Raw genomic sequence first — 8,672 nt, 5'->3', positions numbered from 1 at the left:
ATGATGTCATAATGGTGGTTGATTTGTTCATTAAAACATGAGGCAGTCAGTGATGATGTCATAATGGTGGTTGATTTGTTCATTAAGACACAAGACCGCCAGTGATGATGTCATAATGGTGGTTAATTTGTTTATGAGGACACGATACAGTCAGTGGTGATGTCATAATGATGGTTAATTGTTCATTAAGACATGAGGCAGTCAGTGATGATGTCATAATAGTGGTTGATTTGTTTATTAAGACACAAGACCGTCAGTGATGATGTCATAATGGTGGTTGATTTGTAAAAAAGCGTGAAAGTAATGTTTTTTACCTGATGGACAAAATAATCTCATGGACTTACACTGACGTACACAATGCCTGAATGAATGCCTGAACATCTTTTATGATATTGGATTATCACCAGCCCAAACAACCTAAAGCCAGAAAGAAACTCATTTTAGAATTTACATTACCTAGTAATGTGTGTTTGGTATATAGAGCAAACTGTTATTATCTTGTTTTCACACTTTTCATAAAAACTTGGATTTATTGGGACATTTCGTTTGTGTTGTGTTTCTCAATGTCTGTAGACAGAGCAAATTCTTTTCTTTCTAAAATATCTTCACTCACAGCTATAATTGGGTCAGGCAATTAGCTTAAGAGCTGCCCTCACACACACACACACACACACATACACAATACAGTGACAGGCATGATGTGTGTGTGTGTTGGGACAACACAGTCTCACACCCTATTCGTCACATACTGCCGTTTGGTCATGACCCCCTCACGTCCATAGCGGACGTTGAGGGTACCCCCTATTCGTCGCTTGAAAACGTAGAGGGTCGTCCTATAGATTTGAATGCAAACCCCTCATCTTTGAATTTTGACGAAATGGGTTTATCGGTTTGCCTGCGCAATATGGTTTTAGGCGATTGATTTTATGCTGCAAATGTGCATTTTGCACAAGCGTGCGGCGCATAAACGGTTACAATCATTATTGATGCGGTGACCAAACATTTTCGTGGAGCGGAAAGCCTTCTGAATCGGTGTATCACGACTTTTCTCTCTCTTTTTATATAGATATATTTGGTATACAATAAAATGACATATTTACAGGGCTGTATTTGCTGTGTGTTTAAAACATGCCTTAATTAACGTAGATATTTTATTATTTTCGATCACGCACAGTTGGTCATTCCCCCTCACGTCTATAAGCTGACGTTGAGGGTACCCCCCAATTCGTCGCTTGACAACGTAGAAGGGTCGTCCGATATTTGAATCCAAATCCCTCATCTTTGGATTTTGACGTAATGGGGGTATTCATGCCTGCGCTGCAAAGTATGTTTTAGGCGATTGATTTTATTGTTCAAATGTGTATTTTGCAGTAGCGTGCGGCTGTTAATTCATTGGTGCGGTCACTACATTTTCGTGGGGCAGAATCCCTTGTCTGAAGCGGGATCACGAATTTCTCTCTCTTTAAGTTTCTCTTTAAATATATATTGTTCTACATTAAAATGACATGTTTACAGGACTGTATATTTGCTGTATGTTTAATTAAGATATACCCAAGGCAGTTCGTGTAATTTAATCGATTCGTGTCCATGGACACGGTTTTCCCCTTTTTTCGTGCCAGTCAGAACGACTTTCAATCTAATGTATTTCAATAGGAAGTATTTTTCGTGCCTGCACCACGTTTTTTTGTCCTATTATTTTTTTCGTGTTTATAAGCACGAATTTAATCTAATGTATTGCAATAGTATATACCAGGGATTGTTTTACTTTATTTGTCATTAATTGATTACACTTTAAGCGCTACTTTACTCAACATTTAATCAGGAGATGTTTATCCTATAATATTGATTTTTTGATCGGTTTCGTGTGTCAAATACAAGAATTAATACTGCATGAGCCTTATCGACATCTACTATGGTGAAGGCACCAGCTAAAACTACATGTGGGCCCGCTGCAGATCACAATATTTTCTCAACACATGAATACTAACGTGTGCTTGATAATTCAACAATACGATGTTATGGCCATCAATTTTGATTGTTTCTACTTTGATTGTAAAAAAAAAATAAGTCAGTTTCGGACGCCTGCATTTCCCAGAATCCTCTCTGCCTTCGTTGCTATGGAATCTGAGCCAGTCCTCTTTGCTACTGGGTGATTTCTTCTTCGGTACTCGTAATTGACAGGGATTCTCTCATACGCGAAAATCATTGTCCAGGTAAGTCACGATGCTTTCGTTTAAAGTTCACTATTTGTTTAAATGTTATAATTCACGCCTTTCTTTTGGCATTACGCTGACATTGCCATAGCCGTACGAAAATTAACCATGTTTTTGTGGTAAAAGTGTAGTAACTACGGTTTGTGTATCGATTATTTGCAAAATGGTTTTACTAAACCAAACATGGTTTAACTTTTTTTTTTCAAATTCATGGTTCTTTCTTAACTTGCAACCTATCTCTATATATACTGCATCTGTTGTACCTGTCTGTCCAGCTGTGTGTTTGTCTTTCTGTCTTTGTCTGCTTTGCAATGGCCACCAGATATACCCCTCACAAACAGGATCCCCACTACCAAGAGGGGAGGCTCATGGCTCTTGAGCTGAACCATGACCACATTCTAGCTGAAGCCAAGGTTAGAGTTTTTATTTACCTGTTAGTTTATACTTAAACATAATGGATGTGTGACAACTTAAAATAAAAATGATAAATATGGAAAAGAGATGAGTGTTGAAGATTTAATACGGTATATTGTAATAGCAACTTATTTAGCAACTAACATCCTATAATGTTCCGTGGCATGTTTTAATAAGGTAATATATTTTGGAAAAGAGAGGTTTCATCCCCTGAGTTTCAGAGACTTGGAGAATCTATGCCAAGGCTCATTTAGGTGTTTCAATACTTATGCTGTGTTTCCTTTAGTTGTTGCATGTTTTTCACGTCCTGTACCTTTATTAGTCTTACAAGAAATATTCACTTCAACACACACAGAGCAGCTGTGGAGACGAAATGTTTATGCCCTAGAAGAGACCCTTCACAGACCTCTAAAAGGATCTTTGTTGGCTGGGGCAAGCCGAGGGGGAGGCAAGGAGGGTGACGCCAAGCCTCAGCTACAGGGTATATCTGAATTATTTTAGATTTGTAGGAATTTAAATGTAAATGGTGGACCAAATCAAATTACGGAATAACATTGTAATTGTATTTGAGTATTAACAGTTTAAAACATTTAAATATGACAAAACAAATAAGAAATAGAGTATAACACTTAAGTATACTATCATGTCAAGTACTTCGTTATGTCTTTACCAAACCCTTAACAGAAATACATCTGATTTCATAAACAGTTCTGTATATATGTTGAAAAATATCATGTATGTAGTGATAGCCTAACCTGTTCTGTGTACTGTTACAGTCACTTTTACAGGTTGAGTGCTTCCTGTCATCCAGTGTGGAGTTTCCACTTAACTGTACCCTCAGCAAAACTAAATCCTCATGAGGAATTTGGTAAATCGCATTGATTAATTTGAGTTTAATTTTATTTAGTCAATAATATTAAACTTTAATTACTTAAAGTATGCTTGCTAAGAATTAATGCACAGTGCCCTGCTTTATGGTTTAAGATGCATGTTTTTGGGGGGGATTTGAGAAACCAGATAAAAACACATTTAAGAGAAAATTAAATCTAGGACCTTCTTGCTGTGAGGTGATAGTGCTAAACATTGAGCCACTATGCAATCCTATACAAAAAAATCAAACCTAGAATCCAACTAAATCTTGAATAGTTTGGTTTAGTGTATTATTTTTATATGAGTTATTCACCTAGAATAATGTTAATTTATTTTTCTCCCTAGGTGCAGAGAGTGGTTCTGTGGGGACCGTGATGTATTACGTCACAAAAAACAGCCACTCCCCAATAGGGAATGTGTAATTAATAGTTTTTTTGTAGCCATCCGTCCAATCAAATGCATCATTAAAGGGGAAGATGGATATTGCACTCAACAGAAGGTATGTTCTCAAAAAAGCCCTAATTTTGATGTTTTTATGTGTCTGCAGCCAGTAACAGGTAATCTAAACTAGTGGTTTTCTTTCTTTTTGGCAGTCGGCAAGATGACATACCACTGTTGTAAACGCACAAACGTAATAATGCTTTCAGGCAAACCAATCATTTTAATTACCATCAATGGTAAAACCAATTCACAGTTTAGATTTCCATTTTAGATTTGATGTTTTTCACACTATGTTTTGATGTTTTCAATGCTGTGGCATTGTACTTTGCAGTAGAGTCAAAGTGCATTGTATAGCACATTACAATCCAAGTAGGGCATCGTGAGCAAGGCCTGTTGTGGGAGTCTAAATGGGGGTCAACTGCGTGCAATTTATGTTTAGTTATTATTTATTTATTTTGTGATTTTAGATATGTTCATCATTCATCAGTTCTCACTTCCCTGGACTTCAACCTGGCTACACACATGGTATCGTTATTAATCGAAACAAAGACAGATATCTTTATATTTTTGTTCTCTGCAGACAAACAAAAAATGTTAGCTGTTGCAAAGCAATTTGGTGAGTTAGCAAATGATACTACTCGAGAAGTTAGGCAGAAGGAGTGCTATACTGGGATTATAGAAACTTATAAGATGTCTCTTAAACATTCACAATGTGCAGAATGAACTAACTGTTTTAAAATAGTATGTGGTAAATGTTTTTTTTCCAAGGGCGTTTTGACTTGCCTCAGCCACTGTATGTCTGTTAAACATGCAAACAGCAAAGGACCCCAGACCTGAAAGACCTTCTGAGGAGTGGATATTGGCCAGCTTCAATAAACAACACAACACTTTACACACTGGACCTCCTGATCTCCTTTCAAGAACTCAAGGTCATCTCTCCAAGATTTTCCAGACAAGCCTTCGCAAAGCTGCTGGAGCATCGCACGAAGTGTGGAGGAAGAGTAAGTGTAAATGTTATCATTTTATTCAAAACTCCATAAGCAGACAATATCACAATTACTATTTCATTCTATATATCTTCCAGTTTGGATATATCAACGGCGATGCACTGCAATGCAGCTTCTTGGAGTTTTCATACGCTTCATTTGAATCAGACCAGCTCTGGTGTGGTGCTCCTTTCACCTGCCCAGCCTGAACGCTAGAATTGTTGGCTGCTTCAGCAGATCGAAACAGAAAGCTATATCGCTTTTGCCGAAACAGAAGGTGGTCTTTATTCCAGTATTTTTATTGGTTTATTTATTTACTTTAATTGATGGATTTCCTATTTTTCTTTCTTAGCTCTGGTGTTCCTGTTTTTTGTTTTCTTTTTTGAGGGGCCTTTTGTGGCTGAAGACAGTGCGGTGTCTAGATTTGTCAACACCATACAAAAAGCACTGAAAATGCAAGTTTTAATCATAACTTGACAAAATAGTTGTTACACAAAAAATCTTTTTCGGAGTTGATTTCTACTTTTGCCTACCAAGTACTCCTAAATCAAATTAGGAATAAATGCCATATACTGTATTGTATGACACCATCACTTTAATTTGATTTGTTGTGTTTGTTGTGTGTTTCATAGACTGTGGCTTGCAAATATTGGCCATACTTGAAGAAAGTTGCTAGTGTCCTTGCTGATCTTCAGGAGCTGACCTCAATGAAACCTTTCCTTAATGTCATGCATGCTTGAGCCACGCTACAACGTGTGAGGTATGTATAATATTTTTGCTTCATACGTACATGTGTAATGTACATTCATAAGAAATAGAAGTTAATGGCTTGACTACACTATTTAGATTCTTTTTGGCATAACCATTTCTTGTACAGGTTGTAAAAGCCCTTTGAGGACAAATGTGATATTGGGCTATATAAATAAAATGTATTTGAATTGAATTAGTCTTGAATTCTTAAATTAGTCTTCCACCATTTATTCACAGATTAAATGAAGTGGTAGGAACCAGGAAGGAACAGGGACAACCACCGGTGAGTGGAGCAAGTGAACAGCTACCTTTCACGTTGTGCCCGTACAACCAAATATATGTCCAAAGCAGGTGATCAGAGTGTTTGTAAGATTTTTGCATACTTTTTATATTGAGCCTCATACCCTCATTATTTTCTTTCAACAGCACCGGTGGACATGCTTACATTGCATGCAATGGGCTGGAACCATAAAAAAGTATCTCTCTACATCAGGCACTTTCCACAATATATGTGAAAGTAAGTTTTTTTTTTTTTTTTATATATATATATATATAAATTTTTTGTGTGTCTTTTAGTTGTTGTGTGCATTTTGCCTGATGTTAATTGTACAATGTACAACAATCCTGATTATTGAATAACAGACATCCAGCACGAGACTGCAAAGCTAGCAGAACTAAAAACAAAGCTACATTGCAAAGATGAAGTGCCGTCACAATGGCTTTCTGATGTGAAAGAATGGGCAGCTGGTGGTAAGCGAGACCAATATTCTTCCCACTACTATCTGAATTTTTCAGTTTGATATTAAACAAGTGCCAAATATGGTAGGCTTATCATCTATTTCTTAACCTCCTAAGACAGGGGTGTCCAAAGTCGGTCCTGGAGGGCCTGTGTCCTGCAGAGTTTAGCTAAAACTTCCCTCAACACACCTGCCTCAAAGTATCTAGTCTGCCTAGTAAGACCTTGATTAGCTGGATCAGGTGTGTTTGATTAGGGTTGGAATAAAACTCTGCAGAGACACCGGCCCTCCAGGAGCAGGAGTGGACAAAGCTTCCTCCCCTAAATGGATCTTTCAGTTACCTCTTTGTCAATCTAAATTGTAATTTTTGCATAAAATTCAATTGCTGCTTTCCCTTTTGCTTGTAACATTTTTTTCTTGGTGAACAGTTCACAAACCCCTGTACATGTCTTTCTACACAGCAGCATGCTTCGCCACCGCCTTCGGAGTAAGCTGGCAGAGGACAAAAAGCTCCTTCTTCAGGAGATACAGAAATACAATGATCTTGTACTAGACTCTGCCACAAACATCATTGACCTAGCTTTGGTGGAGCATTCCCTCACTGGAGAGAGCAGTGTGTCTCAGATATGGCCGTGCGACCTTAATGGCAGTGGTATGTCAAGAATTTATTTACAGTTTTGCTTTATAGAGTATTCTGAACAAAAGCATGCAACATAGTCAGTGTTAAAATATTCATTTAATTTATTGGTGTTTGCTTATTATGTATCAGTTTGTAAAAAGTATGCATAATGCTATTATGCAATATTGTCTCAAATTAACATATAACTGTTATTGATTCTTAGCAAACATTTCAGTCAAGAAACGATTGCATGACCAAGTGATGTTGACAATGTGACTGCAAGAGGAAAGGGGCATTGTGGTGTTGGAGATGGCACAAGACTACACATGTGTGCAGAGCCTGGCAGTGGCTCTCAAGAACAAGATGGCTGAGGAGGGTAAGTTAAATAAAAATCCTGTCCATTCAAAGTTTGAATAAAGAAGTCACCCTCAGTCTCTGAACTTGTATGGAGTAGAACGGTTATTGCTCTGTTTACCATGGTCATTTGGCTTGTACATAATAAAATAGGCATTATAGTTGTTCACAACAAATACGGCTTTGCTAGACTGTGATTTAGGTAGTACTAGTTTAACACAGTTAAATATTTAACACAATGCCAGTTTCTTTAACTCACAAAAGTGTTAAAGGGGTCACATTACGACATTTTTTATTGTGTAAAATAAATGTTTGGTGTCCCCAGATTACATATGTGAAGTTTTAGCTTAAAGTACACCACAGATAATTTATTATAGCATGTTAAAATTGCCACTTTGTAAGTGCGAGCAAAAACATGCCATTTTGGAGTGTGTGCTTTAAAGGAAACAGCCAACATCTAAACCTGGGTTAATAAAATAACACATAACACAGAGATGGTGATAGAGAGAATAAAGTAAAAGATTGCAGATCTTCATCAGTGTTACTTTTTAACACACTTTAATATTGGGACTATATGTAAGCAATAAGGTACGAGAGGCTGTGCTGCATCGTGAATAAGTAACGGCCGAAGGGCGTTGCTAGGCACGACGCGAAGCGGAGTGCCCGCTGCAACCCCCCCAGCCGCCACTTATTCACGACACAGCACTCGCCTCGAGCACCCCACCGCTTTTATAAAACGGTTACCACACAATATTAAAGTAAAAAAAATATTAGTACAACTTTCATGAAGTTAAATCAATAAAAGCATTCCTTCCGCTAGAAAAAATAGTCCCTTACTGCGAACAACAACATGAAAGCTCAAATAAAAACAACAAACTGTTCTCAGACTTTGTCTCATTATATGTTTATGTGTTGCTAAGGGTGTTGCTAAGGGCGCAGTGATATTAAATAGACAGTTGGGTGAAGCGGTCATAGCAGTGTTTTATTGTGAATAAAGCACACCTATTGACCAATCAGAATCAAGGATTGGAACTAACCGTTTTATAAATATATATATATATATATATATATATATATATATATATATATATATATATATATATATATATATATATATATATATATATATATATATATATATATATATATATATATATATATATATATATATATATATATATATATATATATATATGTATGTATATATGAAGAGTTTGGTTCCAAAACGCAATAAATCCATTTTGACAAATTTTGGTAAAAACGTGTTTTCTATATCAAGAAAGTGACA

At 36.7% G+C, this 8,672-nt stretch overlaps 1 long non-coding RNA gene across 2 annotated transcripts; it reads left to right on the top strand.

Moving 5' to 3' along the window:
- The first annotated feature begins 1,915 nt into the window (after window positions 1–1,915).
- LOC141351204 (uncharacterized) lies at window positions 1,916–3,976 on the top strand. Of its 2 annotated transcripts, XR_012359443.1 has the most exons (5): window positions 1,916–2,213; window positions 2,489–2,626; window positions 2,983–3,108; window positions 3,404–3,495; window positions 3,843–3,976. It is a non-coding gene; the product is annotated as an uncharacterized lncRNA (long non-coding RNA). The 2 variants fall into 2 exon arrangements; XR_012359442.1 differs by having other exon boundaries at window positions 1,922–2,626.
- Window positions 3,977–8,672: the final 4,696 nt, after the last annotated feature.

Source organism: Misgurnus anguillicaudatus, chromosome 19 (genome assembly GCF_027580225.2).
Source record: "Misgurnus anguillicaudatus chromosome 19, ASM2758022v2, whole genome shotgun sequence".
Taxonomy (NCBI): domain Eukaryota; kingdom Metazoa; phylum Chordata; class Actinopteri; order Cypriniformes; family Cobitidae; genus Misgurnus; species Misgurnus anguillicaudatus.
Note: the sequence above shows the minus strand (reverse complement) of the source record. Positions and strands in the feature narration are given on the sequence as shown.